The following is a 9892-nucleotide window of genomic DNA, read 5'->3' on the forward strand; positions in this document are numbered from 1 at the left end:
AGGGTGGGGAAGCATGACAACATAACCAACAATCATCTGCAAGGTCGGGACGAACAGCGTGCAGGGCAGACCAGGATTCATTAACCATGATCAGGATAATATTAACAGAAGGTGAGGGGCCGGGAGGTACGGTGGGTTGAAACAAGGTGGTATGGGGTGTACCAGTGGCTGTTGGGTGGTGTGAATCAGACCGCAGGTTCTGTAAGACCTGATTTGGACCAATGGCCACCGGTTTTGAATTGGGAATGGTCTTGAGTAATTTAATTTTAAAAGTAAGGCCAGGATCATATCCAATTGTATATAACCTAAGTCCCCACTCTAGGCCTCGATTCTCCCATGTGGCTTTCTTTCCTTTGTCAGTGAAGGTAATCACAAGGGGGTTGCACCAATTACTACAGTCACGTGTGCCAGAGGGGTCAACTGTCTCTGGGAGATCCTTTCTTTTAACAGTTATATAATCCCAAGAAGATGAAGGTTTCCAATAGGTATCTCCCGTAGTCTCACATCCCCAAGCGGCACAGTAAAAGTCACTAGAGAAGCCGCATTTGTGACCAAGGGAGCGATCTCTGTGTCCCCCGGGACACACATATAAATGGGTATTTCTCCCAAAAAGTACCTGGGCACTTGTCCATCACATCCTGCTTGGACACCCTCAGGCCGAAGATCCAGTGGCTTATCTTGGGGCATATAATGGGAGGGGGTTCCCCAGGCCTCGCTGGCTCCCAAGGCCAGCATACATAAGTCCACTTCCTAAGTAAGCCACGGTGTTTGATGAGTGATAGAGGAAGGAGTTAACGATGTCCCTTTCCCCAAATAAGAATAGGGTCAGGACCCTGCCACCGGGAGGTGAATGGATCTTTCCATAAGGCTTGAACATAAGTCTGAGAGGTTGTACCATGCCATAAGTGATCCGCTGCTGATCTGTGATTTTTGTCTAGGGTAAGGAAATTTAAGACAAAAAGTGCATGGCACAGAAGGGTTTTGTTATTGCCCAATGTGGGGAAGAGTGTTCCCCCTGTACCTTGTAATTTCAGCAGCATATTTTTAAGCGTTTGGTGAGCTCGCTCGACAATTCCCTGTCCCTGCGGGTTGTAGGGAATGCCAGTAATATGTTTGATGTTTAATTGGGCACAAAATTGTTTAAAACTGGCGCTGGTATATCCAGGTCCATTGTCTGTTTTGATAGTTCTAGGCTGTCCCATGACAGAGAGGCAGGTCAGTACATGGTTGATCACATTTTTAGTGGCCTCTCCTGTTTGAAGGGAGGCGTAAAGAAAGCCACTATACGTATCAATGGTAACATGGACATATTTTTGTTTTCCAAAAGAGGCAACATGGGTAACGTCCATTTGCCACAATTCGCCTGGGACCAGTCCTCGAGGGTTGACCCCGAAGTGGGCTTCGGGGAGAAAAGTCAAACAACTCTTACAATTACGAACTATCTGTCTAGCCTGTTCTCTGGTAATTTTGAACCGCAACCTAAGGGTGTGGGCATTAAGATGGTGGAGCTCGTGGGCCTGTTGGGCTTGGGAAATTAGATCAGAGGGATAATCTTGAACCTGAATAGACCCGACCATCTGGGTGGCGGCATCGACTAACCGGTTTCCCTGGGCAAGAGGTCCAGGGAGTCCAGAATGAGCCCTAATATGTCCAACAAAAAAGGGTTTGGTGCACCGATGGATAAGGCTTTGTAATGCCGCAAATAATGGGGCAGCATTAGTGGTAGGTTTTATGTGAGGCACTGTTTCTAGCAAGGGGACCGAACAGGCAATGTAGGCGCTGTCGGTATATAGGTTAAAAGAATGGTCTGGGAGGGCTGTAAATACCTGTATTAAAGCATATAACTCAACTAGCTGTGCCGAAAGAAAAGGGGAAGACACACGAGTGGTTACTCCATCAATGGAATAAGCTGCTATACCATTAGAAGATCCATCCGTAAACACTAAATGAGCCTGGGAGATAGGGGACAATTTCATCCTTTTAGGGAAAATAATAGGCATTTTGTAAAGGAATTGAAGCAACCTATCGGGGGGATAATGGTTATCGATTTTGCCTTGAAAATCTATGCAATTAATGGCCCAGATATCAGAATTGATAAATAGCCAATTAATCTGAGCTGGGGTATAGGGGAGGATCAAAATGTCGGGGTCTTTTCCAAAGGTTTTTCTCGATTGTAAGCGGCCATCCTTTATGAGCTGGGCCACCAGAGATGGGTAGGTGGCAAGAACCTTAGACGATTCCGAAGGGAGGTGTACCCAGTAAAGGGGGGCGCCCTGCCAAAACACCCCCGTGGGCGTAAAAGGGGTGGGAAGGACAATGAATTGTAAGGGTTTAGTAGGGTCAAAAAAGGAGATAGTTTGGTTGTTAATGGCAGACTCAACACCAGCTAGGGCAGCCTGTAATTTAGGGGGTGTCAGAGGCCACTGGTCTACCCAGACAGGGGCATCACTTCTCCAAGAGATCTTATCTGCCTGGGGTGCAGGGGATACAGTGAAAAAACAATCCTTAAGTCTAATATAAGTTTAAAAACTTACATCTTTGTAAGAAAATTAGCTTATCAGCAGATCACGCTCTGTGGAGATCAGGTTGAAATTTAAGAGTTCTGTCTCTGTTAATCTCCAAGTGTTAGGATTAAAGGTGTGCACCACCATGCCCTGTCACAGAGATCTGCTTGTCTCTGTCTCCTGAGTGCTGGGATTAAAGGCATGTGCCACCGTGACTTGTTTAATTGTTTTATTCTAATTTTAGTAAAAAAAATTTTAAACATCTCAAACAAAAATTAATCAGGGAAACAAGAAAATTCTAAGTCCTAGGTAGTTAACTACATTCCCTAGCCTAGTTTAGAAATCTGTCAGCCTCCTAGTTCCGCCTCTCCAACTAGCCACATGTCTGTAGCCATCTCTGCTCTGTAGGAGTCAAGCCCACAGATAACTAGGAGCAGTGTCTGTAAAATTATCTGGCCCAAGGAAATATTAGCCCTGGACTTGTTTAGTTAGTTAGATCTAAGCTAGAAACTCTCAGCTGTAAATGTTTGTTTCCAAGGACAAAACTAGTTTATATCTCTTATTTGAGAATCTAAAAAATTTTAGAAATATTTCAAGTAAACATTAAGCAAATAAACAAGAAAATTATAAACACCTTGTAGCTAAGGAATTTGGAATTAACTCTATTTGCTAGACCAATTTGAAAAACTGTTAGTCACTTACAAGCAAAAAAATTAAGCAAGAAAATTCTAAGTTTTAGGCAATAAACTCTATTTCTTAGACCGTGCTTTTTCAACTTGTCACATGTTTGCAGCCATGCCTGTTCTGTAAGAGGCAAGCCCCACAGGCAGCCACTGTGTCTGGGTCCAGGCCCTGGAAAGGGCAGGCCTGCTCCTGCCTCAGAGGCAATACTCCTACTGTCTCATAGGCTGTGTGTGCCATGTTGTGCTGCACTGTTTTAGAAAATTGGCCAGCGAGTAAAGCTTAGCCCTCTTTCAAGACATAGAAAAATGAAACAATATTTTAAAAAGTAAACAAATTTACAAACATAGACATAAAATTTGACATGACGATTATAAAGCAATACCCGAGTTCCCTGTGTCCTGAAGGACTGTTTGAATCTCTGTAAGAAAAGCTAATGCTTACAAGGGCTTTTTTAACTCTAACTCCTCTTTCCCTGAGAAAAATTTTAAGGTGGCGAATAAATTACGCCTCCTTTGAGAGACTTTAACCCATCTTATTGACAGAGATGAACACCTACCTAAGTGCGGAGAGGTCCTGTGAGCGGCAGGCCCGCACCCGAGACGATCGGAGGTACTTTTGACCTCGGCGAGATACTTGACCGCGGCGTTTCTGAATTATTTCCCACGAAGGGTCTCTGTCGTGGTAGAGGGCTCGTACCTCGTGGCCACGTTGGGCGCCACTTGTCCCGCCCAGCAGGACCAGTAATTACGGGGTCGCGAGGGGAGCCATACCTGAAAAGATGGGATGAGAAAGAAGGAGACGAGACCAAGTAGAACTCCTATCAAGGTCTGTTTATTGAATCAAAAGCAAAAGCTTATATGGGGTGGAAGCAGGAGCCAAGCAGTAGGGGGTCTGAGAATGCCTCCAGGTGATCTCAGCAGGGGAACATCCTGTGGTTCATCTTGAAACAATTCCTATCTTACTTTAGCTAACTATCTCTTGGAAAGTCCCGAGCCAACCCGGCTAAACAACATCTGCAGAGGTCGAAAGGAGGAGGTTATGCAGAGGTCGAAAGGAGGAGGTTATGCAGAGGCTGAAATAAGGAAGTTATGCAGAGGCTGAAATAAGGAAGTTATGCAGAGGCTGAAATAAGGAAGTTTAGCTTTGGAATGGGGCATCAGAATTTTGCCTCAGCCAGTAGATTCTTTTAGCCTTGAATGACCCTGGGCTGGCTCCGGACAGCATTTCATTACCATCATGGCCTGAATCTCCTTATTCCCGTCTACAAGTACTGTTTTCTCCAGAGTTAAAGCACCTGTTATTTTGAGGTCCGAAGATTTTAAGCTTACAATTTCTTTGTAAATGGCCAATTTTACCACAATTAAAGCACCAAGTATTTTGATATCTGAGACTTCTAGCTACAGTTTATCCTATGATATTGGCTTAGTGCTCCTGGAAGCCAATATGAGCTGTCTCTCTTATATATTCTTCTAATGAGGCTCCTCATGCTTTTAATAGTCTAATTGCTCTCTTACACGGTCAGTATTTGCATTTTCATACATCGTGATCAGTGTCAATGCCTGTCTGGTCTCAGGATCTGGTATGGCTCTACCTAGAGCTAAACCTAATCTCTGTAAAACTTCTGTGAAGGCTTCTCCAGGGCCTTGAATTACCTTAGTAAATGAGGTGGTTGTTTTATCAACCATGCCCCAAGCTCTTAAGGCTGCAACACAGCATTGTTCAATTACTACATTTTCAGATTGGGTCTGTTCTCGAAAGTCAACATAATGCTCCTTATCAAGCAATTGATCTTTAACAGCATTTATCCCTCTTATTATAGTTCGTTGTTCTATTTTTGTGGCTTCATTTCTCCACCCCGATAACCACTGTGAACTGTTGACCAGCTTCTAACACAGCTGACACCAACCCCTTCCAATCTTGGGGAATAAGTTTATGCTGCATAGCCCATTTATTTAACATTTGTTTAATGGAAGATGAATGCATTTCCATACCATACAATAGACTCTTTAAAATGCTTTAAATCCAGCCTGTCTACTGGACACCATGCCATCTCATCATGAGCCTCACCATGATCATTAGCAGGGACATGTTGCACAAAGATTGGGAAAGCTGAGGGTGTCTGTGTAGCTCTAGAGAATTCCTAGCTCTAGAGAATTCCTCAAGCAGCACACTTACTCCCGAAGCCCTTTTAGCCTGCCCAGCTTCCTGTTCTTCTGGAACCCTTTTGACTTTTCCATCTTCTTCTACTTCCCCACTCCCTTCCACATGCAGGTGCTCTGAGCACCTAGCAAGTGGAGCAGGGTGGGACGACAAGACTCCCGTTTTTAGATATCTCCAAATCTGAACGCTTTCGTTCCTCCATTGATCAGTGGTGCTATTTGCTTTGCAACTGATTCCATCTATACCTGTAAGCTGTCTCGTTGTAGGACTAACTCTGAAATCTTTTCCAGAACTATATAATTTAGTGACACTTCCAGTTTTTACACCTCATCAGGCTTTCTTCCAATTGTTTTAAAAACCGGAATACAGGAAGAAGACAAAGCAGAGCCAGAAAATTCCCTCTGGGTACAAGGCAGCAAAGAACCCTGCGGCATCAGCTGTCATTTTGCTGACACCCTGAAACAGTATCTTTATACCTTCAAAACTTGTATTTTCCTCAATAGTATTAGAAATTAAGCTCTTTCTCTTCCTGCTCGGGCCATCTCCTGCAAGCATTCTGGAAGCCCTCCATCCTCTTCCTCCCTGGGCTCCTATTTGTACCCTCTCAGAGTCCACACAAGATGTCTTCCGGCTGGCAAAGATCACACTTCCTGCACAAGGAAGTTTCCAGATGACAAAGATATGTACCCTCTCATGAGGCTGTTATCAGCTGTGGACAAACTGGCACAGCTCCCATCCTTTACATGGTATTAAAACAAAAACCTGTTTACATAAAATAACCAAGTTTTTAAAGAAACCAAAACTTCCACATTTCTCCCTTTTTCTTAAAAGAAAAAAAAGCTTTTTCTCTAATATGAATAAGGCTTGCTATTGTTTTCTTGAAAGAAGATTATCAATGAATCAGACACTTTTTAGTTTGGTTGGTTGGTTGGCTTTTAGTTGTAGGTTTTTGTTTGTTTGTTTGTTTTTGTTTTTAAATTTTATTTATTTATTTATTTATTTATTTATTTATTATGTGTACAATGTTCTGCCTGCATGTACACTTGCGGGCCAGAAGAGGGCACCAGATCTCCTTCTAGATTGCTGTGACCCACCATGTGGGAATTGAACTCAGGACCTCAGGAAGAGCAGTCAGTGCTCTTAACCTCTGAGCCATCTCTCCAGGCCCTGTTTTTTTTTGTTTTTAATAACCTGGTAACTCACAACTGTCCTTTTCTGGAACGGCTGGTAATTGGTGCTGCTGAGCCTTGCTCTTGGACTCCAAAGCTGCTTCCTAATGGCAAGAGGTTACCCTATATGTCCCTTTTGATTTGCATTCACTACTCAAATGACCCCTTTTATCATAGCATCTGTAATCTCGAGGAAGTTTGGGCATTCTTGCCAAGAACTCAGTATTGCCCGAAATGGCTCCTTGTTTCTCTGCTGTAACATATCATATTTCTCAGAGTTAACGAACCTACCATGCTGAGCTCTGAGGCTTTTAGCGGGGTTTGGTCACAATTTCTTTTTAAATGACCAAATATACTGGAGTTGAAGCAGCAAGCATTTTGATGGCTATGGCTTTTGGTGGCTCCTGGGAAAACTAAAGGTGGTAATCTCGTAATCCAAGGCTGCTCCTCTGGCAGCTCAGTTCGCTCAAGATGGTAAAACCTTTTTTCTTGATTAACCTTTTTTCTTGAAATGGGCTGTTTCTCTTTAACCCTGTAACCTTGTATGGCCTTCTGTTCCTCCTGGTTCCCCACCCTGCCCAGGGGCTGTTGGAACTTGACACCAAAAGTGCTCAGAGTGGGACAGGGCAATAATTGCAGGAAACTCCAGCTATCAGTTACCAGCTGTTCTCCCATTATTGTCACACTTTTTGTACTCCAAGCACTTCAGCCTTTATCTGCAAACTCTCTAGCCGCACAGCCGACTCTGCAGTCCTGTCTAAAATGAGAGAATTGAGTGAACTTTCTGATTTTTTATTTTTTTCTCAAACCCTTGCATATCTATTTGCAACTTTTCCAATTGTTCAACCGTTCTCCCAACCTTTTTTAAAAAACAGAATGCAAGAAAACAATGAAGCAAAACCAGAGCACCCCCTTTGGCAGTGAGGTGGGGCAGAACCCACCAGTAGCAGCCACAGTAAACCTTCTGCTCATATCCTGAAACAGTATTTTCATTTTTCCATACCTTGCTGTCTCCTCTATTGCATTGGACCCCAGATTTTCCATTATTCCAAACCCTACACTTGGGCACTCCTTGTAAGCTTTGATCTTTTTAAACCTACTTTATTTAGGGTTCCCTTCTGCCTCTACCTCCCTTCTAACCCACTGACCCTAGATAGGAGAGGAAGAAGTTCAGCAGGAACAAGGGATGAAGACCTTTTTAGGCTCAGTTCCTTGGGATGATTCCACTCTTTGGCATCAAGATTCCAGTAGAAAAGCTAAGCAGCAAACTAGCAATCCAGTAAACACAATGGCAACCACAGCAGCAACCTCAGAATGTCCTCTGGGGCATTTCTTTCTAGGGGTGTCTGGAAGTGAGCAATATGATGTGATTCGATGCGATATAAAGCAAAGAAGGCAAGAGATATAGTCAATGCAAAGTGATTTCTCCTTGTTTGGGGGCTATTTTATGCCCTCCCAGAGTCCTGAAAGGATGTTTTTAGCTGATAAAAACCATGTCCCCACATGAGGTGGTTTCCAGTTGCAAAGATCATGCAACCTTACATGAGTCTGTATCCAGTGAGCTAATATCACATGTCCTCTCAAGAGGCAGTTTCACACCCCATACTTGGGATCAAAACAGAAACACGTTTACATCCACGTAATGGTAAATGATAGCTTGAGGAAATTGCTCCTGAGAGCCAATACCAGTTGTGTCTCTTATCCGTTCATCTATTGGGGGCTGTTTGTGCTTTTAGTGGTCTAATTACTGTCTTACATTTAGTATTTGTATTTTCAAACACCAAGGCCTCTATCAAGGCATCAGGATCTAATATGGCTTTATTCACAGCTGAAGCCAATCTCTCTAAAAGGTCTGTGAAGGCTTCTCCAGGGCCCTGTATTTTCTTAGAAAATGAGGTTGATCTTTTCCCTGCCTCAGCAACCATATCCCAAGGTCTTAAAGCTGCAATACGACGTTGTTCCATTACCACATTGTCAGATCAGATTTGTTCTTGTAGGTCAACATAACACCCTTCACCAGGCAGTTGACCTTTGACAGCATTTAGCCTCCTTGCTATAGTTAAGTGTTCTGTTTTCATGGCTTCCCACGATGATAATCACTGTAACTGCTGACCAGCTTCTAGCCCAGCTGTCACCAATCCCTTCCAATCTTGAGGAATAAGTCTATTTTGGATAGCCCAGTTACTTAATATTTGTATAACAAATGAGGAATGCGTCCATAGACAACAATAGACTCTTTAAAATGCTTTATATCTAACATTTCTTTTGGATGCCAAGTTTCCTCATCATAGTCATGGCCACCGTAATTAGCAGGCACGTGCTGCACAATTACTGGGGAAGTGAAGGTGCCTTTATCATCCCAGGAAGCTCCTCTGGACTTGCACTTTACTCAGTATAAACCCTTTATGACCTTGGGATAACCCTTTTGCCCTGTATAGTCTCCAGCTTTTCCCAGTCTTTTGTATCATCCAGGGACTGCTGGGCACCTGGCAGCAAAAGTCTGTGGAGCAAGACGGTAGCTATGGTTTTCAGTTACCATGTCTGAACAGTTTTTAAAAATCCCTTTACCCGTGGTGCTATTTGCTTCTCAAGTGTTTTGTTTGTTTGTTTGGTTGGTTGGTTGGCTTTGGTTTTTCAAGACAGGGTTTCTCTGTGTAGCCTTGCCTGTCCTAGACTTATTTTGTAGACCAGGCTGGCCTGGAACTCACCTGCCTCTGCCTCCTGAGTGCTGGGGTGTTTCAACCTCTATCTGTAAACTCTCTTTTTTGCACAGCCAACTCTGCAATCCTTTTTAAAATGAGAGAATGTGATACCAGAAGAACTAAAGTTGGATTTCAGGGTTACTGGGGCAAAGGTTAAGAAATAGGCCTACAGGAAATAATCTAGCCAGCTGCAAAGAGCAGCCTCACTAGAGATAGCGTTGCCTAGTGACTGACCCAAAGAGTCCCACCGGAGATAGAGTTGATAAGAGACCCAGTTTTATGGACACTTTCCTTCCTGCCCACTGGAGATAGGATTAATAAGAAAACAGACACTTCCCTGGACAAGGTAGTGAACAAAGAAAGCTAAGCAATCGGTGGTCTTGGCGCCTTTTTCTGTAGCTTGTCACTTTAGACATTAGACCTCTTTATGTTACCCAACCAGTAGATGCTTGCCAGGTTGGAACTCCCGTGCTTTGGGGCGCTGGGAGGGATAGGAACCTATAAATTTACCCTCAGCCCAGAGATTGAGGCTCTTTCTGGATACCACTGTGTTGGTAACCAGTCAGAGCTTGGCTCAAGTCGATTAAAGGTCCTCATGTGTATTGCATCAGTATAGAGTCCTGGTGGTTTTGGGGGTCTTGCGATCTGGGTACAACGAAAATTGGGTAACACT

Source organism: Acomys minous (assembly GCF_964271855.1).
Source record: "Acomys minous genome assembly, chromosome: 8".
Lineage (NCBI taxonomy): Eukaryota > Metazoa > Chordata > Mammalia > Rodentia > Muridae > Acomys > Acomys minous.